This window comes from Triticum urartu, chromosome 1 (assembly GCF_003073215.2).
Source record: "Triticum urartu cultivar G1812 chromosome 1, Tu2.1, whole genome shotgun sequence".
Classification (NCBI taxonomy): Eukaryota; Viridiplantae; Streptophyta; class Magnoliopsida; order Poales; family Poaceae; genus Triticum; species Triticum urartu.
Window position 1 is genome coordinate 325955204 of NC_053022.1, and position 27321 is coordinate 325982524.

The window sequence follows — 27321 nt, forward strand, 5'->3', positions numbered from 1 at the left end:
TCATTTGCGGTTTCACCTCTATGGTTATTTCTGATGGCTTTTCTACGAGTGATTATGACGGTTGCGATCTTTGTCTAGCTACATTTCGTCATGAGGTAGGATTCTTATTCTATATGTTGATGACATGATTATCATTGAACATGACTCTACACTACTGCAGGATGGTCCTAAGACGACATTACAATTAGAGACCCTTCGACGAAATTGTGTGTGATGCATTAATCGCAAAAGTTGGTGTAAGAAAACCGTAAAAAAATGATACGAACTGTTTGTGATGACGGAAACATCAAACACGATTCAGATTAGAGTTGCGTGTATGATACGTGGCATACGTTTGATCCATACGAACTGTTTGCGATGAGCATAACAACAGAAACGATCAGCCAGATGAAGGTGCGTGCGATATACGGCATACAGTTTACTCGGATGAACTATTTGTGATTAGGCAACACAACAGAAACATTCAGCCAGATCAAGGTGTGTGCGATATACGGCATATAGTTCACTCGGATGAAGTGTTTGCGATGAGCCGAGACAATAGAAATGGTTCAACTTAACAAGATGTGTGTGATACACGACAAACAGGTTTCGTAATCAGAAATGTGTGCGAAGACCGATAATAACACAGATGATTGTTGCTAATAAGCCGTGTGTGTTGTGGGCAAACGCTTGCTGGTATACAATTATCAGCGATTGATGAAATCATCACCGACGGGTTCCCTGGTTTACTCCGTGTGCGATGTGATTTACTCTGTCTACAGAAGAACAACATATATAACCAAAATAAACATCCAATCACATAAGTGACTATACAAAACATTTGCAGACACCTCAATAAACAATTACATGTATTCTAAACTAGGAGAAACAATCATCTAATCATCTACTTCTTGTGACGCTGCCACCGATGCTCTATGGCTCGATCCCTCGTCTGGGGCAGGACGAAGGCACTTCCTCATGTCAACGATCCGCCTGTACATCTCGTAGCTTGTGTACGCGTCCTTGGCCGCGTACTTGACGTGTTCTTCATCCAGTCTTTGCTCCCAAGCACTGTGCCAGGCGATCTTGTCCTTCTTCTCTCATCCTTCATCTTCATGTAGTAGGGGGCGATGATGGCCGAGGCGAGGTCAGGGAGTCCTAATTGTTCTTGGTGCTGCCCCAGACCCTGTAGTGTTCACAGATGTCGACAAGATTCCGGCAGGCCAAGCCCGAAACTTTGAACGCTTTTAGATCGTTGTTGGTGTCCACCGTAGCGAAACTGCAGTCAAGGTCGTGATAAACATGGCGAAGCACTCGCAAGGCCTTGTGCCCAGGTGGTAGTGGTAGACGAGGACGGCATGGTGCACACACAACTGGGTGAGGCAACCTTCTGATCATATACCCGGAACGACCGCCGATGAACTCGAGGTCGAAGCCGACCACTTGGTACTTGTCCTCAGCAAGCAAAGGCTCTATAGTGTGGATGGAGCTCTCCACTGAGACTGGCTCGTTCATGTACACCACCGAGAGGTCCTTCCTCCTCACATGGGTGTCCACTATGTGAGGCGTGGTGAATTGCCGCCTGCTGTCATTGTCAGCTGCTTGGAGTGCCATTGGAGCCATGGGGAGTGCCATTGGAGCCGCTATATATCCACTTTGTATGTGTCATCATGGTGTGCTTATAGTGTCGTGGGGCGCGAGAGATTAAGGTAAATGGCCGCGGGAATAAATGGTGGCCGAGCGGCCTGGATTCTTGGCATGTATGCATGGCAGTTTTTGCAGCGAGTAACTGCATCATGGGGCCATGCCCAGCGCAACGACATGCATAGCATGAACGGACGTGATCGTGCGTCGGTCCCAAACATTGGCAGCGCGCGGAGGGACGCGGGCAGAGCGCACGGAGGGACGCGAGCAGAGTGCACCGCGACCGCCTCAACCGTGGTGAACCACACGCATAGAGAAGTTGAACACGCAGGGAATGGTCTTCTACAAGCATGCCGATAGTTCCGAGCCGGCGGCATGATGTGAAACTACATCACGTTCCACATCACACGGTGGTTGAACAATCGTTCGCGATGCTGCGTAGAGAGCGGCCATGTGCTAGGCAATCAAATCACAAATGTTTTTTACTAACCGTATGTGTACATGTCATTTTGTCCTCCTCTCAGACGTCTTGTCACCCTGATGCCGCAGAAGGCTTTGAGCGCAAGCTTCAGCAGCACACAGGCGTTCTTTTGGCCAAGCGGTGGCTCCAAGTGGCACCAATGAATCGTCGGTGAGCCCGTTCCCCCGCAACCATGTAGGTTCCCGTGCACAGCCGCACAAGCTTCCCGCCCGACTCGGTGAAATCTCCCAAAACCCCAATGCTTACCGGCCTGCTATATAAACCCTCATGACCGGTGAGTCCTACATCGCATTTCCCCCTCCCTCCCCGTAGCTTATCTCGCCTGCTTCTCCCACGATCGCCAATGGCATCAGTCCATCATCGTTGCTCGCCCACTTCACCGTCATCAGAGGACAGCTCCAGCTGGAAGGCTACACCGCGGCGGCGGCACAATCCCCAGCGTTGTGTACTGCGTGTGGCATCCCTGTTGGGTGTGTGCACAACACCCACCACACGCTCCGCCGCCGCTGCCCGTTGACAACTGTTGTCAGCCGACGTTAACGCCACCCCACCATTTGCCGCCATGGCCGCCACCCCATCGTCAAAAGCCAGGGCCATCGCCCGCTCCACCACTGCGGTCCAAAGGCGGGAGGTGGCTATCGTGGCCGCCACCCCGATGTCGGCCGTGATGACCCACAAGTGTAGGGGATCTATCGTAGCCTTTTCGATAAGTAAGAGTGTCGAACCCAACGAGGAGCAGAAGGAAATGATAAGCGGTTTTCAGCAAGGTATTCTCTGCAAGCACTAAAATTATCGGTAACAAATAGTTTTGTGATAAGGTAATTGTAACGAGCAACAAGTAATGAAAGTAAATAAGGTGCAACAAGATGGCCCAATCCTTTTTGTAGCAAAGGACAAGCCTGGACAAACTCTTATATGAAGGAAAGCGCTCCCGAGGACACATGGGAATTATCATCAAGCTAGTTTTCATCACGCTGAAAGTGCAACTGTCCCTGGGTGGTTTTGGTAATTCCTAAAAACATATAGTCCATTGAGCTAATGCTATTTGAAGATAAACATTTCAGTAAAGCTCAATGATTGGCATGGCATGGATGAGAAAAGTGGATCCCTCAAAATTCTAAGGACAAAGAATTGGCTCAAGCTCAAAGCTCAGGACTCTACATTTTTCAGTTTAAGTGGTCCAAGATCACATTGAGTCCATAGGAAAAGCCAATACTATTAAGAGGGGATGAGGTGTTGCCTAATGGCTTACTTGCTCAAAGTGCTTAGTGATATGCTCCAAAATCCCTCAACTACTTTCTCATATCCACATATGTCCCAAACGAAAAGTCAAACTCGGCCACACCGAAACTTTCTATCCGGCGCCACCGAGTTCAGTTGACATAGCCACTGCCAGAAACCCTAGTCTTTTCGGTCTCACCAATAGGGATCTCGGTCTCACTGAGGTGGGATTGTAATCTCTCTGTTTCCCTCCGTAATGTTTCGGTCAAACCGAGATAAGCGATCGGTCCCACCGATATTGCAATGCAAACTCTCTGTTTCCCTTTTGCAACGTTTCGGTCCAACCGAGATGAGCGAATTGGTCCCACCGAGTTTGCCTGACCAACTCTCTGTTAGTCCATTACCAAAATCGGTCCCACCAAGTTTGTGTAATCGGTCTCACCGAGATTACGTTATGCCCTAACCCTAACAAAATCGGTCCCACCGAGTTGACATGTCGGTCCCACCGAAAATCCTAACGTTCACATTTTGAACTAAATTGGTCTGACCGAGTTTCTTGATTTGGTCCCACCGAGTTTGGTGATTTGTGTGTAACGATTAGATTTTGTGTGGAGGCTATTTATACCCCTCCACCCACTCTTCATTTATGGAGAGAGCCATCAGAACATGCCTACACTTCCAACATATATTTTCTGAGAGAGAACCACCTACACTTGTGTTGAGGTCAAGATATTCCACTCCAACCACATAAATCTTGATCTCTAGCCTTCCCCAAGTTGCTTTCCACTCAAATCATCTTTCCACCAAATCCAAATCCTGTGAAGAGAGAGTTGAGTGTTGGGGAGACTATCATTTGAAGCACAAGAGCAAGGAGTTCATCATCAACACACCATTTTTGTTACCTCTTGGAGAGTGGTGTCTCCTAGATTGGTTAGGTGTCACTTGGGAGCCTCCGTCAAGATTGTGGAGTTGAACCAAGGAATTTGTAAGGGCAAGGATATCGCCTACTTCGTGAAGATCTACCCTAGTGAGGCAAGTCCTTCGGGGGCGACGACCATGGTGGGATAGACAAGGTTGCTTCTTCGTGGACCCTTCATGGGTGGAGCCCTCCGTGGACTCGCGCAACCGTTACCCTTCGTGGGTTGAGGTCTCCATCAACGTGGATGTACGATAGCACCACCTATCGGAACCACGCCAAAAATCTCTGTGTCTACATTGCGTTTGCTCCCTCCAAACTCCTCCCTTTACCTTCATATGCAATTGTTTTACTTTCCGCTGCTATACTCTTAGAATTGCATGTGTAGGTTGATTGCTTGACTTGTGCTAAGTTGCTAAAATCTGCCAAGAACTAAAGTTGGGAAAAGGCTAGATTTTTATTTGGTCAAGTAGTCTAATCACCCCCCTCTAGACATACTTTCGATCCTACACACGCTCATATGATTCACGTTCGGTACCTTGATAATTTGATATGTGGGTGGACCGGTGCTTGGGTGCTTTCCTTGTTGGAAATATGCCCTAGAGGTAATAATAAATTAGTTATTATTATATTTCCTTGTTCATGATAATCGTTTATTATCCATGCTAGAATTGTATTGATAGGAAACTCAGATACATGTGTGGATACATAGACAACACCATGTCCCTAGTAAGCCTCTAGTTGACTAGCTCGTTGATCAATAGATGGTTACGGTTTCCTGACCATGGACATTGGATGTCGTTGATAACGGGATCACATCATTAGGAGAATGATGTGATGGACAAGACCCAATCCTAAGCCTAGCACAAGATCATGTAGTTCGTATGCTAAAGCTTTTCTAATGTCAAGTATCATTTCCTTAGACCATGAGATTGTGTAACTCCCGGATACCGTAGGAGTGCTTTGGGTGTACCAAATGTCACAACGTAACTGGGTGACTATAAAGGTGCACTACGGGTATCTCCGAAAGTGTCTGTTGGGTTGGCACGAATCGAGACTGGGATTTGTCACTCCGTGTGACGGAGAGGTATCTCTGGGCCCACTCGGTAGGACATCATCATAATGTGCACAATGTGATCAAGGAGTTGATCACGGGATGATGTGTTACGGAACGAGTAAAGAGACTTGCCAGTAACGAGATTGAACAAGGTATCGGGATACCGACGATCGAATCTCGGGCAAGTATCGTACCGCTAGACAAAGGGAATTGTATACAGGATTGATTAAGTCCTTGACATCGTGGTTCATCCGATGAGATCATCGTGGAACATGTGGGAGCCAACATGGGTATCCAGATCCCGCTGTTGGTTATTGACCGGAGAGTCATCTCGGTCATGTCTGCATGTCTCCCGAACCCGTAGGGTCTACACACTTAAGGTTCGGTGACGCTAGGGTTATAGAGATATTAGTATGCGGAAACCCGAAAGTTGTTCGGAGTCCTGGATGAGATTCCGGACATCACGAGGAGTTCCGGAATGGTCCGGAGGTAAAGAATTATATATAGGAAGTGCTATTTCGGCCATCGGGACAAGTTTCGGGGTCACCGGTATTGTACCGGGACCACCGGAAGGGTCCCGGGGGTCCACCGGGTGGGGCCACCTGCCCCGGGGGGCCACATGGGCTGTAGGGGGTGCGCCTTGGCCTATATGGGCCGAGGGCACCAGCCCCTAGAGGCTCATGCGCCAAAGGGACAAGAGGAGGGGAGAGTCCTAAAAGGGGAAGGCACCTCCGAGGTGCCTTGGGGAGGATGGACTCCTCCCCCCCTTGGCCGCACCCTTCCTTGGAGGAAGGGGCAAGGCTGCGCCCTCCCCCTCTCCCTTGGCCCTATATATAGTGGGGGGGAAGGGAGGGCAACCATACCGTAGCCCTGGCGCCTCCCTCTCCCTCCCATGACACATCTCCCTCCTCCCGCAGCGCTTGGCGAAGCCCTGTTGGAATCCCGCTACTTCCACCACCACACCGTCGTGCTGCTGGATCTCCATCAACCTCTCCTTCCCCTTGCTGGATCAAGAAGGAGGAGACGTCGCTGCTCCGTACGTGTGTTGAACGCGGAGGTGCCGTCCGTTCGGCGCTAGGATCATCGGTGATTTGGATCACGACGAGTACGACTCCATCAACCCCGTTCTCTTGAACGCTTACGCTTAGCGATCTACAAGGGTATGTAGATCCACTCCTCCCTCGTTGCTAGATGACTCCATAGATAGATCTTGGTGACACGTAGGAAAATTTTGAATTTATGCTACGTTCCCCAACAGTGGCATCATGAGCTAGGTCTATGCGTAGTTTCTATGCACGAGTAGAACACAAAGTAGTTGTGGGCGTTGATTTTGTTCAATATGCTTACCGTTACTAGTCCAATCTTGATTCGGCGGCATCGTGGGATGAAGCGGCCCGGACCAACCTTACATGTACTCTTACGTGAGACTGGTTCCACCGACTGACATGCACTAGTTGCATAAGGTGGCTAGCGGGTGTCTGTCTCTCCCACTTTAGTCGGATCGGATTCGATGAAAAGGGTCCTTATGAAGGGTAAATAGCAATTGGCATATCACGTTGTGGTCTTCGCGTAGGTAAGAAACGTTCTTGCTAGAAACCCATAGCAGCCACGTAAAACATGCAAACAACAATTAGAGGACGTCTAACTTGTTTTTGCAGGGTATGCTATGTGATGTGATATGGCCAAAGGATGTGATGAATGATATATGTGATGTATGAGATTGATCATGTTCTTGTAATAGGAATCACGACTTGCATATCGATGAGTATGACAACCGGCAGGAGTCATAGGAGTTGTCTTAATTTATTTATGACCTGCGTGTCAACATAAACATCATGTAATTACTTTACTTTATTGCTAATCGTTAGCTGTAGAAGTAGAAGTAATAGTTGGCGAGACAACTTCATGAAGACACGATGATGGAGATCATGATGATGGAGATCATGGTGTCATGCCGGTGACGATGATGATCATGGAGCCCCAAGATGGAGATCAAAGGAGCTATATGATATTGGCCATATCATGTCACTATTATTTGATTGCATGTGATGTTTATCATGTTTATACATCTTATTTGCTTAGAATGACGGTAGTAAATAAGATGATCCCTCATTAAAATTTCAAGAAAGTGTTCCCCCTAACTGTGCACCATTGCTAAAAGTTCGTAGTTTCGAAGCACCACGTGATGATCGGGTGTGATAGATTCTTACGTTCATATACAACGGGTGTTGACGAGCCTAGCATGTACAGACATGGCCTCGGAACACATGCAAACACTTAGGTTGACTTGACGAGCCTAGCATGTACAGACATGGCCTCGGAACATAGAAGACCGAAAGGTCGAGCATGAGTCGTATGGCAGATACGATCAACATGAAGATGTTCACCGATGTTGACTAGTCCGTCTCACGTGATGGTCGGACACGGCCTAGTTGACTCGGATCATGTAATCACTTAGATGACTAGAGGGATGTCTATCTGAGTGGGAGTTCATAAAATGAACTTGTTTATCCTGAACATAGTCAAAAGGGATTTTGCAAATTATGTCGTAGCTCGCGCTTTAGTTCTACTGTTTAGATATGTTCCTAGAGAAAAATTAGTTGAAAGTTGATAGTAGCAATTATGCGGACTAGGTCCGTAAACTGAGGATTGTCCTCATTGCTTCATAGAAGGCTTATGTCCTTAATGCACCGCTCAGTGTGCTGAACCTCGAACGTTGTCTATGGATGTTGCGAACATCTGACATACACGTTTTGATAACTACGTGATAGTTCAGTTAAACGGTTTAGAGTTGAGGCACCGAAGACGGTTTTGAAACGTCACGAAACATATGAGATGTTTCGAGGGCTGAAATTGGAATTTCAGGCTCGTGCCCACGTCAAGAGGTATAAGACCTCCGACGATTTTCTTAGCCTGCAAACTAAGGGAGAAAAGCTCAATTGTTGAGCTTGTGCTCAGATTGTCTGAGTACAACAATCATTTGAATCGAGTGGGAGTTGATCTTCCAGATATGATAGTGATGTTTCTCCGAAGTCATTACCACCAAGCTGCTAGAGCTTCGTGATGAACTATAATATATCAGGGACACATATGATGATCCTTGAGATATTCGCGATGTTTGACACCAAAGTAGAAATCAAGAAGGAGCATCAATTGTTGATGGTTGGTGAAACCACTAGTTTCAAGAAGGGCAAGGGCAAGAAGGGATACTTCATGAAACGGCAATTCAGCTGCTGCTCTAGTGAAGAGACCCAAGGTTGAACCCAAACCCGAGACTAAGTGCTTCTGTAATAAGGGGAACAGCCACTGGAGCAGAATTACCCTAGATACTTGGTAGATTAGAAGGCTGGCAAGGTCGATAGAAGTATATTGGATATACATTGTGTTGATGTGTACTTTACTAGTACTCCTAGTAGCACCAGGGCATTAGATACCGGTTTAGTTGCTAAGTGTTAGTAACTCGAAATAAAAGCTACGGAATAAACGGAGACTAGCTAAAGGTGAGATGACGATATGTGTTGGAAGTATTTCCAAGGTTGATCAAATATCGTACGCTCCCTCTACCATCGAGATTGGTATTAAAACCTAAATAATTGTTATTTGGTGTTTGCGTTGAGCATAGACATGACTGGATTATGTCTATCGCAATACGGTTATTCATTTAAGGAGAATAATGGTTACTCTGTTTATTTGAATAATACCTTCAATGGTCTTGCACCTAAAATGAATGGTTCATTGAATCTCGATCATAGTGATACACATGTTCATGCCAAAAGATATAAGATAGTAATGATAGTACCACCTACTTGTGGCACTGCCACGTAAGTCATATCGGTATAAAACGCATGAAGAAGCTCCATGTTGATGGATCTTTGGGCTCACTCGTTTTTGAAAAGTTTGAGACATGCGAACCATGTCTATTGGTGTATATGCATGAAGAAACTCCATGCAAATGGACCGTTTGAACTCACTTAATTTTGAATCACTTGAGACATGCAAATCATACCACATGGGCAAGATGACTGAAAGCCTCGTTTTCAGTAAAATGGAACTAGAAAGCAACTTGTTGGAAGTAATACATTTTGATGTGTGCAGTCCAATGAGTGCTGAGGCATGTAGTGGATATCGTTATGTTCTTACTTCACAGATGATTTGAGTAGATGTTGAGTATATTTACTTGATGAATCACGAGTCTGAATTATTGAAAGGTTCAAGTAATTTCAGGGTGAAGTTGAAAGATCGTCGTGACAAGAGGATAAAATATTTATGATATGATCATAGAGATGAATATCTGAATTACGAGTTTGGCACAGAATTAAGACATTGTGGAAATTGTTTCACAACTAATACAGCCTGGAACACCATAGTGTGATGGTGTGTCCGAACATCATAACTGCACCCTATTGGATATGATGCATACCATGATGTCTCTTATCGAATTACCACAATAGTTTATGGGTTAGGCATTAGAGACAACCACATTCACTTTAAATAGGGCACCACGTATTTCCGATGAGATGACACCGTATGAACTATGGTTTAGAGAAACCTAAGCTGTCATTTCTTAAAAGTTTGGGGCTGCGACGCTTATGTGAAAAAGTTTCAGGCTGATAAACTCGAACCCAAAGCGGATAAATGCATCTTCATAGGACACCCAAAACAGTTGGGTATACCTCCTGTCTCAGATCCGAAAGCAATAAGGGATTGTTTCTAGAATCGGGTCCTTTCTCGAGGAAAAGTTTCTCTCGAAAGAATTGAGTGGGAGGATGGTGGAGACTTGATGAGATTATTGAACCGTCTCTTCAACTAGTGTGTGGCAGGGCACAGGAAGTTGTTCCTGTGGCACCTACACCAATTGAAGTGGAAGCTTGTGATAGTGATCATAAAACTTCAGATCAAGTCACTACCAAACCTCGTGGGATGACAAGGATGTGTACTACTTCAGAGTGGTACGTGATCCTGTCTTGGAAGTCATGTTGCTAGACAACAATGAACCTACGAGCTATGGAGAAGCGATGGTGGGCCCGGATTCCGATAAATGGCTCGAGGCCATAAAATCCAAGAGAGGATCCATGTATGAAAACAAAGTGTAGACTTTGGCAGAACGGCTCGATGGTCGTAATGCTATTGAGTGCAGATGGATTTTAAAAGGAAGACGGACAATGATGGTAAATGTCACCATTAAGAAAGCTCGACTTGTCGTTAAGATGTTTCCCGAGAAGTTCAAGGAGTTGACTACGATGAGACTTTCTCACTCGTAGCGATGCTAAGAGTCTGTTGGAATTATATTAGCGATTACTGCATTATTTATGAAATCTTGCAGATAGGATGTCAAAACATTGTTTCCTCGACGTTTTTTTTGAGGAAAGGTTGTATGTGATACAAACCGGAAGGTTTTGTCAATCCTGAAAGATGCTAATAAGTATGCAAAGCTCCAGCAATCCTTCTAGGGACTGGAGTAAGCATCTCGGAGTTGGAATGTATGCTTTGATAAGATGATCAAAGTTTTGGGTGTATACAAAGTTTATGAGAAACTTGTATTTCCAAAGAAGTGAGTGGGAGCACTATAGAATTTCTGATAAATATATGTTGACATATTGTTGATCAGAAATGACGTAGAATTTCTGGAAAGCATATAGGGTTATTTGGAAAGTATTTTTCAATGGAAAGCCTGGATTAAGCTACTTGAACATTGAGCATCAAGATCTATAAGGATAGATCAAAATTCTTAATGGTACTTTCAAATGAGCACATACCTTGACATGATCTTGAAGGTGTTCAAGATGGATCAGTCAAAGAAGGAGTTCTTGCCTGAGTTGTAAGGTATGAAGTTAAGACTTAAAGCTCGATCACGGCAGAAGAAAGAGGAAGGACGAAGGTCGTCCCCTATGCTTTAGACGTAGGCTCTACAGTATGCTATGCTGTGTACCGCACCTGAAGTGTGCCTTCCATGAGTCAGTCAAGGGGTACAAGAGTGATCCAAGAATGGATCACAGGACAGCGGTCAAAGTTATCCTTAGTAACTAGTGGACTAAGGAATTTTCTCGATTATGGAGGTGGTAAAAGAGTTCGTCGTAAAGGGTTATGCCGATGCAAACTTTGACACTAATCCAGATTATGCTGAGTAGTAAACTGGATTCGTATAGTAGAACAGTTATTTGGAATAGCTCCAAATGTAGCGTAGTAGTTGCATCTACAAGATGACATAAGAAATTTGCGAAGTACATACGGATCTGAAAGATTCAGACCCGTTGACTAAAACCTCTCTCACAAGCAAAACATGATCAAACCCAGAACTCATTGAGTCTTAATCACATGATGATGTGAACTAGATTATTGACTCTAGTAGACTCTTTGGGTGTTAGTCACATGGGGATGTGACCTTGAGTGTTAATCACATATCAATGTGAACTGGATTATTGACTCTAGTGCAAGTGGGAGACTGTTGGAAATATGCCCTAGAGGCAATAATAAATTAGTTATTATTATATTTCCTTGTTCATGATAATCGTTTATTATCCATGCTAGAATTGTATTGATAGGAAACTCAGATACATGTGTGGATACATAGACAACACCATGTCCCTAGTAAGCCTCTAGTTGACTAGCTCGTTGATCAATAGATGGTTACGGTTTCCTGACCATGGACATTGGATGTCGTTGATAACGGGATCACATCATTAGGAGAATGATGTGATTGACAAGACCCAATCCTAAGCCTAGCACAAGATCATGTAGTTCGTATGCTAAAGCTTTTCTAATGTCAAGTATCATTTCCTTAGACCATGATATTGTGCAACTCCCGAATACCGTAGGAGTGCTTTGGGTGTACCAAACGTCACAACGTAACTGGGTGACTATAAAGGTGCACTACGGGTATCTCCAAAAGTGTCTGTTGGGTTGGCACGAATCGAGACTGGGATTTGTCACTCCGTGTGACGGAGAGGTATCTCTGGGCCCACTCGGTAGGACATCATCATAATGTGCACAATGTGATCAAGGAGTTGATCACGGGATGATGTGTTACGGAACGAGTAAAGAGACTTGCCGGTAACGAGATTGAACAAGGTATCGGGATACCGACGATCGAATCTCGGGCAAGTATCGTACCGCTAGACAAAGGGAATTGTATACGGGATTGATTAAGTCCTTGACATCGTGGTTCATCCGATGAGATCATCGTGGAACATGTGGGAGCCAACATGGGTATCCAGATCCCGCTGATGGTTATTGACCGGAGAGTCATCTCGGTCATGTCTGCATGTCTCCCGAACCCGTAGGGTCTACACACTTAAGGGTTCGGTGACGCTAGGGTTATAGAGATATTAGTATGCAGTAACCCGAAAGTTGTTCGGAGTCCCGGATGAGATCCCGGACGTCACGAGGAGTTCCGGAATGGTCCGGAGGTAAAGAATTATATATAGGAAGTGCTATTTCGGCCATCGGGACAAGTTTCGGGGTCACCGGTATTGTACCGGGACCACCGGAAGGGTCCCGGGGGTCCACCCGGGTGGGGCCACCTGCCCCGGGGGGCCACATGGGCTGTAGGGGGTGCGCCTTGGCCTATATGGGCCAAGGGCACCAGCCCCTAGAGGCTCATGCGCCAAAGGGACAAGAGGAGGGGAGAGTCCTAAAAGGGGAAGGCACCTCCGAGGTGCCTTGGGGAGGATGGACTCCTCCCCCCCTTGGCCGCACCCTTCCTTGGAGGAAGGGGAAGGCGCCCCCCCCCCCCCTCCCCTTGGCCCTATTTAAAGGGGGGGGGGGGGGGAAGGGAGGGCAACCATACCGAAGCCCTGGCGCCTCCCTCTCCCTCCCATGACACATCTCCCTCCTCCCGCAGCGCTTGGCGAAGCCCTGTTGGAATCCCGCTACTTCCACCACCACACCGTCGTGCTGCTGGATCTCCATCAACCTCTCCTTCCCCTTGCTGGATCAAGAAGGAGGAGACGTCGCTGCTCCGTACGTGTGTTGAACGCGGAGGTGCCGTCCGTTCGGCGCTAGGATCATCGGTGATTTGGATCACGACGAGTACGACTCCATCAACCCCGTTCTCTTGAACGCTTCCGCTTAGCGATCTACAAGGGTATGTAGATCCACTCCTCCCTCGTTGCTAGATGACTCCATAGATAGATCTTGGTGACACGTAGGAAAATTTTGAATTTATGCTACGTTCCCCAACATTCCTTACTTGGACAAGCATCCCACTTATGATTAACTCCTATTGCAAGCATCTGCAACTACAACAGAAGTATTAAGGTAAACCTAACCATAGCATGAAACATATGGATCCAAATCAGCCCCTTACGAAGCAACGCATAAACTAGGGTTTAAGCTTCTATCACTCTAGCAACCCATCATCTACTTATTACTTCCCAATGCCTTCCTCTAGGCCCAAACAATGGTGAAGTGTCATGTAGTCGACGTTCACATGACACCACTAGAGGAAAGACAACATACATCTCATCAAAATATCGAACGAATACCAAATTCACATGACTACTTATAGCAAGACTTCTCTCATGTCATCAGGAACAAATGTAACTACTCACAAAGCATATTCATGTTAATAATCAGAGGGGTATTAATATGCATAATGGATCTGAACATATGATCTTCCACCAAGTAAACTAACTAGCATCAACTACAAGGAGTAATTAACACTACTAGCAACCCACAGGTACCAATCTGAGGCTTTGGGACAAAGATTGGATACAAGAGATGAACTAGGGTTTGAGATGAGATGGTGCTGGTGAAGATGTTGATGGAGATTGACCCCCTCCCGATGAGAGGATCGTTGGTGATGACGATGGTGATGATTTCCCCCTCCCGGAGGGAAGTTTCCCCGGCAGAACAGCTCCGCCGGAGCCCTAGATTGGTTCCGCCAAGGTTCCGCCTCGTAGCGGCGGAGCTTCGTCCCGTGAGCTAGCTTATGATTTTTTCCTCTACGAGAGACTCCATACAGCCAAAGATGGGCATCAGAGGGCCACCAGGGGGCCCACGAGGCAGGGGCACGCCCTAGGGGGTAGGGCGCGCCCCCACCCTCGTGGATGGTGGGTGCCCCCCTCTGGTACTTTCTTCGCTCAGTATTTTTATATATTCTGAAAATAATTCCCGTGGAGTTTCAGGACTTTTGGAGATGTGCAGAATAGGTCTCTAATATTTGCTCCTTTTCTAGCCCAGAATTCCAGCTGCCGTCATTCCCCTTCTTCATGTAAACCTTGTAAAATAAGAGAGAAAAGGCATAAATATTGTGACATAATGTGTAATAACAGCCCATAATGCAATAAATATCGATATAAAAGCATGATGCAAAATGGATGTATCAACTCCCCCAAGCTTAGACCTCGCTTGTTGCTACCTCTTGAGCACTGCGTTGGTTTTTCCTTGAAGAGGAAAGGGTGATGCAGTAAAGTAGCGTAAGTATTTCCCTCAGTTTTGAGAACCAAGGTATCAATCCAGTAGGAGATCATGCTCAAGTCCCACGCACCTACACAAACAAATAAGAACCTCGCAACCAACACGATAAAGGGGTTGTTAATCCCTTCACGGTCACTTACGAGAGTGAGATCTGATAGATATGATAAGATAATATTTTTGGTATTTTTATGATAAAGAGAAATAAAAGATGCAAAGTAAAATAAACAGCAAATAAAATAACTAAGTGTTGGAAGATTAATATGATAGAAGATAGACCCGGGGGCCATAGGTTTCACTAGTGGCTTCTCTCGAGAGCATAAGTATTACGGTGGGTGAACGAATTACTGTCGAGCAATTGATAGAATTGAGCATAGTTATGAGAATATCTAGGTATGATCATGTATATAGGCATCTACTGCCTGCATCTACTACTATTACTCCACACATCGCCCGCTATCCAGCATGCATCTAGAGTATTAAGTTCATAATAATAGAGTAACGCCTTAAGCAAGATGACATGATGTAGAGGGATAAACTCATGCAATATGATATAAACCCCATCTTTTTATCCTAGATGGCAACGATACAATACGTGTCGGTTCCCTTTCTATCACTAGGATCGAGCACTGCAAGATTGAACCCAAAGCTAAGCACTTCTCCCATTGCAAGAAAGATCAATCTAGTAGGCCAAACCAAACTGATAATTCAAAGAGACTTGCAAAGATAACCAATCATACATAAAAGAATTCAGAGGAGATTCAAATATTGTTCATAGATAAACTTGATCATAAACCCACAATTTATCGGATCTCGACAAACACACCGCAAAAGAAGATTACATCGAATAGATCTCCAAGAAGACCGAGGAGAACTTTGTATTGAGATCCAAAGAGAGAGAAGAAGCCATCTAGCTAATAACTATGGACCCGAAGGTCTGAAATAAACTACTCACACATCGTCGGAGAGGCTACGGTGTTGATGTAGAAGCCCTCCGTGATCAATGCCCCCTCCGGCGGAGCTCCCGAAAAGGCCCCAAGGTGGGATCTCACGGGTACAGAAGGTTGCGGCGGTGGAATTAGGGTTTTGGCTCCGTATCTGGTGTTTCCAGGGTATATGGGTATATATAGGAGGAAGAAGTACGTCGGTGGAGCAACGAGGGGCCCACGAGGGTGGAGGGTGCGCATGGGGGGGGGGGGGGGGGGGCCCCCGGGGGGGGGGGGGGGGGGGGGGGGGGGGGGGGGGTAGGCGCGCCCCCTGCCTCGTGCCTTCCTCGTTGATTGCTTTACGTGGACTCCAAGTCTCCTGGATCATGTTTGTTGAGGAAATCACGTTTCTGAAGGTTTCATTCCGTTTGGACTCCGTTTGATATCATTTTCCTTCGAAACACTGAAATAGGCAAAAAAACAACAATTTGGGCTGGGCCTCCAGTTAATAGGTTAGTTAATATAAAAGTGTATAACAAAGCCCAATAAACATCTAAAACAGTATATAATATAGCATGGAGCATTAAAAAATTATAGATACGTTGGAGACGTATCAATCATCCCCAAGCTTAATTCCTGCTCGTCCTCGAGTAGGTAAATGATAAAAGAAGAATTTTTAATGTGGAATGTTACTTGGCATAATTTTCAATGTAATTCTCTTATTTTTGGCATGAATATTCAGATCCGAAAGATTCAAGATAAAAGTTTAATATTGACATAAGAATAATAATACTTCAAGCATACTAACTAAACAATTATGTCTTCTCAAAATAACATGGCCAAATAAAGTTATCCCTACAAAATCATATAGTCTGGCTATGCTCTATCTTCACCACACAAAATATTTAAATCATGCACAACCCCAATGACAAGCCAAGCAATTGTTTCATACTTTTGGTGTTCTCAAACTTTTTCAATCTTCACGCAATACATGAGCGTGAGCCATGGACATATCACTATATGTGGAATAGAATGGTGGTTGTGAAGACAAAAATGGAGAATATATGTAACGCCCCATATGTAACTTGCCATATTTGTATTCCAACTCTTGCCATTTCCGGCACTAAGTTATGATATTCCTCGTTGTTGGGTTTTGTCTCCGTTTTGCTTTTGTATTTGTCATGCATCTCATATCATGTCATCATGTTCATCGCATTTGCATATGTGTTCGTCTCATGCATCCGAGCATTTTCCCCGTTGTCCATTTTGCATTCCGACGCTCCTATGTCCTCTGGTGTCCCCTTTTGCCTCTTTTCGTGTGTGGTGTTAAACATTCTCGGATTGGACCGAGACTTGCCAAACGGCCTTGGTTTACTACCGGTAGACCGTCTGTCAAGTTTCGTACCATTTGGACTTCGTTTGATACCCCAACGGTTAACCGAGGAACCGAAAAGGCCTCGTGTGTGTTGCAGCCCAACACCCTCCAAAGTGGCCCAAAACCCACCTAAACCCCCTCCATCATCTCGGTCGTTCGATCACGATCGCGTGGCCAAAAACCATGCTCAATTTGGAGCCTCTTAGCTCCTTCTATGTATAAAAAGGCATCTCCCCCGAAAATCCTGGATCATTTCCACCCTAACCCTAGCCCCGCTCCCTTCGCGCGCCGGACACATCCGGTCCGCGCCGGACAGATCACCGCCGCCACTCCCACGCCGCCACGTGGCCTACCGCGCCCCACATCGCCGCCGGCCCGTGCGGCCCGCAGCAGGCCCGTGGGGCCCATCTCGTCGCCGCCCAGCTCCCGACCAACGCCGCCCTTCGCCCGTGCCCCGCGCCGGCCCCGCCGCCACAGCTCCTCGCCGCGCCGCCGCAAGCTCCTGCCGCGCCTGCCCCCGCCGGCCTCGTCTCCGGCCAGATCCGAGCAGGTCCGGCCCGGATCCGTCGATCTCCGGCCTCCCCGTCCCTCCTCCGCCGTCCCTGCCAACTCCGGCGAAGATCCGTCGGAGTTCCGCCAGCGAGCCTCGGTTCCCGTGCCCGTTGACTTTTATCTCAAGGTCGATTTTTCTGCTAAGCCCCCAGTTTGCATATATTTTTAGCATTCTTCATCGCATCATATATATCTTCGCACCCGTAGCTCCGTTTTGGGCGTGTAGCATATCAAATTGTTCGTCTCGATGTGCACTTCATTTCATTCCATTGCACCATGTTCATTTGAGTTCATCTTTATGCCCTAAATGCTGTTACAAGAGTGCTATGTAATGTTAGTTTGAGATTCTTATCAGATATTGGACATTTGTCATTTTTTCCATGATTAATGTGTGCCTCCTATGAACTTGAGCCCTACATGTGTTTTGTTGTATGCCATGCCATATTTACAAGGGTGTATTCCATGTATTTTTTGTGATATTTGTGGTGACTAGCACAAGCATGCAAAGTAGCTCTCGTGATGTTGCTAATTTCAGGGACTTAGAAATCTTCTAAGTCATTTCCCTGATAATATTTTTATGCCATGTATTCATGTTGCTACAGAGTGATCCATGCCTCTTTTGAGCATGTTCAGTAAGGATGATTTTGAGATATTGTTATGCTCTATCCATTCATGTCTTTGTTTGCAATTATGGAGTACCCTAGCATGACTCAATCTTGCTCTACTTTTGCTATAAAATGTTCCTGGCAGATTGTTTACATGTTAATCAATTTTGCCGAGGTCGTTGTAGTTGTGCCATGCATGCTATGCGAGTATTCTTGCCATGGTTAGCTTATTTATTATGTCTTCTTGCTGGGTGTATGCTTAGTTTGTCATGCAATGCCTTGTGGTGAGTGCATCGAGCTCGCAAACATGCCTACGTGAATCTGTTTTGCCATGTTCCAGTTTTCTGCTAAGTCTGAATCTGTTAACGGAACTTGCTATGTTCACATGGTTTCCATTGTATTTTCTGATCGCTTTTGGCTTATGGTCAGTAAGGGACTTTTGTTATATGCTTTGTGTAGTTTCATGCCATGCCTTGCTTTGCCATGATATGTTCCTGTAGCATGTTGTTATCTTGCTCTAAACATTGCTTCCTGATGTTAAATCCTGACATGTTATTTTCACTAAGTCTGTGAACCTGATATCTTTTGCACTTTTGCCATGCTTGTTTGAACCTGCTATTGTGTGATTTAGCCGTAGCTCAGTTTTCATCTTTTGTCAAGCATCTTGAGTGGATCACTGCCATGTGATTTGTTGCTATGTTAGAGTGCAGTAGCTTGTTGTTCTTGATGCATTTAGATGGCCTCGTGCTGTTAATCGCAACTTTGTGCCATTATTGTTTTGCTTGCCATTTGCAAACCGTGCATCCGATTCCAGTGATCTTTACATCGATTTCGACCGAAATCAACTCATATTTCCAGCGGCACTCTTGGTTTTCCAAGTTGAGGCCTGGTTCAATCTTTCCTTTCCAAAGCACGCATATGCATTGCATATCACATCCCGAATATCATGCCATGTTTTGCATCATGTTGCTTGCGCATTGCATCGTGGTTGATTGTGTCTCCCTTTGCTTGTGTTATTGCTTTGGGTAGAGCCGGGAGACGAGTACGTGATCGAGGAACCCGTCGAGAATGTTTACGAGGATCAAGCTTATGTCAACTTGGAGAACTTTGCAGGTAAGATGACCATACCCTCGAAATCACTTCTATCTTTGCTTGCTAGATGCTCGCTCTATTTCTATGCCTATGCTACGATACCTACCACTTTATTTTCATGTCTCCCATATTTCCATGTCAAACCTCTAACCCACCTTGTCCTAGCAAACCGTTGTTTGGCTATGTTACCGCTTTGCTTAGCCCCTCTTATAGCGTTGCTAGTTGCAGGTGAATATTGGAGTTTGTTCCTTGTTGGAACATGTTTATTGTTGGGATATCACTATTATATCTTGCTTACTTTAATGCACCTATATACTTGGTAAAGGGTGGAAGGCTCGGCCTTATGCCTGGTGTTTTGTTCCACTCTTGCCGCCCTAGTTTCCGTCATACCGATGTTATGTTCCTTGATTTTGCGTTCCTTACACGGTTGGGTTATAATGGGAACCCCTTGACAGTTCGCCTTGAATAAAACTGCTCCAGCAAGGCCCAACCTTGGTTTTACCATTCGCCACCTAGCCTCTTTTTTCCCTTGGGTTCCGCGGACTCAAGGGTCATCTTTATTTTAAACCCCTCCGGGCCATTATGCATTTGGGTTGTCTTTATTTTGGTTCCTGTAACACCCCGGATGTAATTTACCTTATTTGTATCCCAACTCTTGCCGTTTCCGGCCTAAGTTATTTTATTTTCCTCGGGTTCGGATTTTTGTCTCCGTGTGTTGTTTCCTTGTCATGCATCTCATATCATGTCATCATGTGCATTGCATGTGCATACGTGTTCGTCTCATGCATCCGAGCATTTTCCCCGTTGTCCGTTTTGCATTCCGGCGCTCCTATCTCCTCCGGTGCCCCTTTCCACCTCTTTTCGTGTGTGGGGGTTAAATATTTCCGTATTGGAGCGAGACTTGCCAAACGGCCTTGGTTTACTACCGGTAGACCGCCTGTCAAGTTTCGTGTCATTTGAACTTCGTTTGATACTCCAACGGTTAACCGAGGGACCGAGAAGACCTCATTTGTGTTGCAGCCCAACACCCCTCAAATTTGGCCCAAAACCCACCAAAAACCCTTCCATCATCTAGAGCGTTCAATCATGATCGCGTGGCCGCAAATCGCACCTCATTTGGAGCTTCCTAGCTCCCTCTATGCCTATAAATAGCTCCTCCAAAAATCCTGGGTCTCCTCTCCCCTGAAACCCTAAAAATCACCCCGCTGCCATCGGACACGTCTGGCCGCCGCCGGACGAAGTCGCCGCTGCCGCCTGCGCCAACCAGGACACGCCACGTGGCAGGCGCCGCCACCCCGCGCCCGTGGCCCGCCGAGCCCGCTCGAGGCCCCCGCGGCCCAACCGGCGCCGCGCCGCCGCCTGTCTGCGTCCTCGTCCGAGCCGGCGAGCTCCGCCGCGCTTCACGCCGCCGGCGAGCCGCGCCGCCACCGGGCCGCCCAGCACCGGTGCCTTCTTCCCGCGACGCCGGCTACCTCGCCGACCCCGCCGCCCGCCGACATCGCCGTTGCCGCCCGCTCCGGCCGCCGCCTCGTCGTCCTTCTTCCTCTCCCCGGCGAACCCCGACGGTTCCCGCGAGATGCTCCGGCGACATTCATCCTCGCGCGCCGGTGAACAGTGCGTCGCTACCGTGCTCGGCCAGATCTCAGATCCAAAAACCCTAGGGTTAACTTTCCCCTCTCCCCTTATTTTTTTTGCATTCTTCATCATGTCGTATCTCTGCATCCGTAGCTCCGATTTGCGCGTGTAGCATATCAAAATGTTCGTCTCGACGAGTACATCATTTTATCTCATTGCATTATTTTCATTTGAGCTCATCTTGATGCCCGAAATGCTGTTGGAAGAGGGCTATCTGATGAATTTGTCAGATCTGTTTCATCAAATAGCTTTTTGTCATTTTTGCCATGATTAATGTGTGCATGATATGATCCTGAGCTCTACATGTGTTTTGTTATATGCCATGCCATGTTTGTAGAGGTTCTTGCCATATATTTTTGTGATATTTGTGGTGACTAGAACAAGCTTGCAAAGTAGCGTAGTCGGTAATGTTGATTTCAGGGACTTAGAATTTCACTAAGTCCTTGTCCTGATTTTGTCGTTATGCCATATGTTCATGTTGTTTCCTAGCGATCCGTGCCTCTTTTGAGGATGATCAGTAAGGATGATTTGTTAACATTGTGGTGATCTATCCATCCATGTCCTTGTTTGCATTTATGGAGCACCCTAGCTTGAGTCAATCGAGCTCTACTTTTGCTATATCGTGAATCCTGGCAGATTGTTGACATGTTTAGCGATTTTGCCGAGGATGTTGCTATTGATCTGTGCATGCTATGTTGTTGTTCTTGCCATGTCTAGCTTCTATGCCATGTATTCTTGATGGGTGTATGCTTAGTTTGTCATGCCATGCTCTGTAGTGAGTGCATCGAGCTCGTAAACATGCCTACTCGTTAACTGATTTGCATGCTCCAGTTTTTCACTAAGTCTGAGATCTGTTTATGTTTTTGCCATGTTCACATGCTTGCAATTGTATTTTCTGATCCCTTTTGGCTCAAGGTCACTAAGGGACTTTTGTTAAGTGCTTTGAGTAGCTTCATGCCATGCCTTGATTTGCCATGTTAAGTTCCTGTAGCATGTAGTTTTCATGCTCTAAAGTGTGCTTCCTGATAATAAATTCCAGACTTGTGTTAATTTCACCAAGTCTGAAACCTATTATCATTTGCACTTTTGCCATGCTTGTTTGAACTTGTTAATGGATGAATTAGCTGTAGCTCAGTGTTCATCTTTTGTCAAGCTTCATGAGTGGATCCCTGCCTTGTATTTTGTTGTCATGTTTGAGTGCTGTAGCTTATTTATCTTGATGCATTTAGTTGGTCACTTGTTGATTATCGCAGACCGGTGTCATATTTGTTTTGCTTGCCATTTCCAAACTGTGCATCCGATTCCGGTGATCTTTATATCGATTTCAACCGAAATCACCTCACCTTTCCAGTGGCACTCTTGGATTCCCAAGTTGAGGCCAGGTTCAATCATTCCTTGTCAAATCTTGCATATGCATCACATTCCGCATCCCGCATATCATACCATGTTTGCATCATGTTGTTTGATCATTGCACGTGGTTGATTGTGTTTCGTTTTGCTTGTTGTTCTTGTTTGGGTAGAGCCGGGAGACAAGTTAGTGAACGAGGAGCCTGTTGAGTTCGCTTACGAGGATCAAGTCAACTCTGACAACTTTGCAGGCCAGATGATCATACCCTCGAAATCACTTCTATCTTTGCTTGCTAGATGCTCGCTCTTGTGCTATGCCTATGCTACGATACCTACCACTTGCTTATCATGCCTCTCAAATTGCCATGTCAAACCTCTAACCCACCATGTCCTAGCAAACCCTTGATTGGCTATGTTACCACTTTGCTCAGCCCCTCTTATAGCATTGCTAGTTGCAGGTGAAGATTGGAAATCGTTCCTGGTTGGAACATTGTTTATTGTTGGGATATCACTATATTATCTTGTTTATCTTAATGCATCTATATACTTGGTAAAGGGTGGAAGGCTCGACCTTTTGCCTAGTGTTTTGTTCCACTCTTGCCGCCCTAGTTTCCGTCATATCGGTGTTATGTTCCCGGATTTTGCATTCCTTACGCGGTTGGGTTATAATGGGAACCCCTTGACATTTCGCCTTGAATAAAACTCCTCCAGCAATGCCCAACCTTGGTTTTACCTTTTGCCACCTAGCCTCTTTTTCCCTTGGGTTTCCGGAGCCCGAGGGTCATCTTTATTTAAACCCCCCCAGGCCAGTGCTCCTCTGAGTGTTGGTCCACCTCGTCAGCCGCCGGTGGCCACCAGGGGCAACTCTGGGCTGGCGTACCAGAAGTTTGGACAATCTGAGTGTGCCCTGAGAACAAGATATGTGCAGCTCCTATCAGGATTTGTCGGCACATTCGGGCGGTGTTGCTGGACTTGTTTTACCATTGTCGAGGATGTCTTGTAACCGGGATTCTGAGCCTGATCGGGTCTTCCCGCTAGAAGGAATATCCTTCGTTGACCGTGAGAGCTTGTGATGGGCTAAGTTGGGACACCCCTGCAGGGATTTGAACTTCCGAAAGCCGTGCCCGTGGTTATGGGCAGATGGGAATTTGTTAATGTCCGGTTGTAGATAACTTGAAACTTAACTTAATTAAAATGAATCAACCGCGTGTGTAACTGTGATGGTCTCTTCTCGGCGGAGTCCGGAAAGTGAACACGGTGTTGGAGTAATGCTTGGCGTAGGTTGTTCTAGGATCACTTCTTGATCATAGTTGTTCGACCGTGCTTTTGCCTTCTCTTCTCGCTCTCTTTTGCGAATAGGTTAGCCACCATATATGCTAGTTGCTTGCTGCAGCTCCACATCATACCTTGCCTTACCTAAAAGCTTAAATAGTCTTGATCGCGAGGGTGCGAGATTGCTGAGTCCCCGTGACTCACAGTTTACTTCCAAACCAGATGCAGGGACCGATGATACCGTTCCAGATGATGCGCTTGAGCTCAAGTGGGAGTTCGATGAAGACTCTCGTCATTACTATGTGTCTTTCCCAGATGATCAGTAGTAGTGCCCAGTTGGGGCGATCGGGGACTTTATTGCATGTGGGGGTTGATCTTTATTTTGGTACCATAGTCGGACCATGAGTGTATTGGATGATTGTAATGTTATTCATGTATTTGTGTGACGTGGTGAGTGTAAGCCAACTATGTATTCTTTCCCCCTTTTATATATTTACATGGGTTGTTGTGAATATTACCTTACTTGCGACATTGCTTTCAATGCGGTTATGCCTCTAAGTCGTGCTTCGACACATAGGAGATATAGCCGCATCGAGGGCGTTACAGTTCCGTAGTCGGACCTTGATTGTATCTGGATGATTGTAATGCTATTTATGTTATTGTGTGAAGTGGCGATTGTAAGCCAACTACGTACCTGTTTCCTTATTCAGTACATGGGATGTGTAAAGATTACCCCTCTTGCGACATTGTCTACAATGCGGTTATGCCTCTAAGTCGTGCTCCGACACGTGGGAGATATAGCCGCATCGTGGGCATTACAAGTTGGTAATCAGAGCCTTCCCCGACTTAGGAGCCCCCTGCTTGATCGAATCGTTGGCGTTGTTGAGTCTAGAAAAATGTTTTGAGTCTTTTTGGATTATATATATCGGAGAGTAGGATTCTTTTTACTCCTCAGCCCTTTTTGTCGCTATGGTGAGGCATCCTGACGTAGAGTTTTGACTCTTCTCTTCTCAAATTTCACTAAATTTTTTTTAGGATCACGCGGGTATCTTGGAATCGTTCCGATGGTTTTGTGACGAGAACATTGTTCTTGGTGCCTCTAACATTTAGGGGTTGTGGCAGTGTCCCGGGGAGTTGAGCTCCGAGGTGTTGTCGTCACAATTTTATCGTTGCAGTTCTGGAATACCTGAGTTCGCCGACATCGAAAATCTCTTTTATGCAGTTGTTGGTGAGATAACCTCGACGCCACCCAATACTGGGGCGGGAGTTCGGGAGTATTTCCATAACTAGTATAACGGCTGCTTTTCGAAGGTTGAGGTAAATGATTTCCAAAGGTTTCTTGGTTATGTGTTGAAGGATGGATACAGCTGGATGTAGGATTTGCTAGCTTAGGGTGAGATATTATGCTTCCCCTGTATCCCCAACACCTGATTGCATAACCGGGAGAATTTCGTGAGTTTCACAGGTGGGAATTCATGTAGCTCTACTATTTCTTCCGCAGATATTTGGTTTGTGATTGGGTAATCCTCACCAAGTATTTGTTCTTGTCCGTACCTTGTTGTTTTATTCTTCTACCTCTATCTAAGTGGCTTCTCAATTTATGGAAGTGTGACCATTTAATTTGGAGTGCATTCGTTCATTCGTGTTCGAATGTTGAGACTATATGTTGCAATTTCGATCCTTTTGATTCAGCTTGAATATATGTCTGTCAAGATGCTAACGGATGTCACCCTCTTTAGGATGGCTCCTCCAACGCGTCCGAATCCTGAACCACCACCTCCACCTCCACCTCCGGAGGCATGGCAAGCTATGATGGCCGCTACCAACGCCAACACGCAGATGCTTATGCAACTCTTGCAAGAGCGCAACCAAGGAAATCAAGGCCATGGCAACAATCAGAATCAGTTTGCTACACTCAACCAGTTCCTCGCAAACCAGCCAAAGACCTTCAGTAACTGTGTCGAGGCAACAGACGCTGATGATTGGCTCATGGATATCTGCAAACATTTCGATTGCAGCAACGTCAGGCCTGAGGACTTTGTCAAGTTTGCCTCGTTCCAACTCAAAGACCAAGTTGCAGAGTGGTATCAGCAATACAAAGATTCCAGAGGAGGCTGTGTGATTACCTGGGATGAATTCCGTCAAGACTTCAAAGCTCACCACATTCCTCAGAGTGTTGTTGAGAGCAAGCGTGAGGAGTTCCGCAATCTGAAGCAAGGCAACTTGTCTGTTTACCAATACAACATCTTGTTCCAGAAGCTCGCTCGCTTCGCCAAGCAAGACGTCCCTGGCGAGAAGAGCATGATTTATCAGTTCAGAGGTGGCCTCAGAGAAGATCTCCAACTAGATCTTGTGCTTTTTGAGCCGAAGAAGTATGATGAATTCTACAATATGGCACTGAAGCAAGAGACTGCTCAGCTCAAGTGCGATGCTTCCAAGAAACGAGTCAGGGATGCAACTCCTTCTTCTTCTTCAACTCAAGTGGCAACTAAGTAGCAAAAGTATTGGTTGCCTCCTCCTCCTCCATTCCGTCAGCCTTATTAGCAGAAGCGCAAAGGTGGCAATGGATCTTCCCACCCACCCAACCCAGGCTTTCAGAACAAGACTTCGTCTCATGCTCCAAGATCAAGTGCTCCGTATCACCGTCCACTTTCAGAGGTCACGTGCAACAAGTGTCAGCAGAAGGGTCACTATGCAAACAAATGCTTCAACCAGAGGCGTCTTCCTCCTCCTGTGAGGTCTGCCAGCACCACAGTGGTAAAGCATAATCCCAAGCATGCCAAGGTCAACTTGATGAACGCAGCTCAGGCAGAGGACTCGTCAGAAGTTATCATGGGTAACCTTCCTGTTAACGATGTTCCTGCAAAAGTTCTTTTTGACACTGGTGCATCGCATTGTTTCATTTCTAAACCTTTTGCATCAAAGTATGAGTGCGATTATCAACATTTGCCAAGATCTTTATCAATTGTGTCCCCGGGCAAACAAATGACAGCTAATATCTGTGTCCCGGATGTTTCTATCACGTTGGGAGACTATAAGTTTCTTTCTTCTCCAATGGTCCTTGGTAACTCGGATATTGATCTTATTCTCGGAATGGACTGGCTTTCTAAGCACAAGGCTCAACTTGATTGTGCTGCCAGACAGATTCAATTGACACACTCGTCTGATGATGTGATTGTCTTTGCCGCTTGTGATGATACCATTCGACTGTTTTCTCTCAATGAGAAGGGCGAGTTGGATGCCATTTCTCAGATTCCAGTCGTTTGTGAATATCAAGACGTCTTTCCAGAAGAGCTTCCAGGAATGCCTCCATACCGGCAGTTGAATTCGTCATCGATCTTGAGCCTGGCACGGAACCTATTTGCAAACGTCCTTACAAGCTTGGACCTGAAGAGTTGAGGGAGCTGAAGAAACAACTCGATATTCAAGAGCGTATGGGCCTGATCCGACCAAGTTCTTCTCCATGGGGTTGTGGTGTTCTTTTCGTCAAGAAGAAGGATGGAACGGACTGACTTTGTGTCGACTACCGTCCATTGAACAAGAAGACCATAAAGAACAAGTACCCACTTCCCAACATCAATGAGCTTTTCGAACAACTCAAAGGTGCTCAAGTATTCTCCAAGCTTGACCTCCATATGGGCTATCATCAGATTCACATTAGTGAAGAATATATCCCCAATACAGCATTCAGAACAAGCTATGGTTCATATGAATACACTGTCATGTCTTTCAGCCTTGTCAATGCTCCTCCAACATTCTCTCGCATGATGAACTTCATCTTCAACCCCTACACAAATGACTTCGT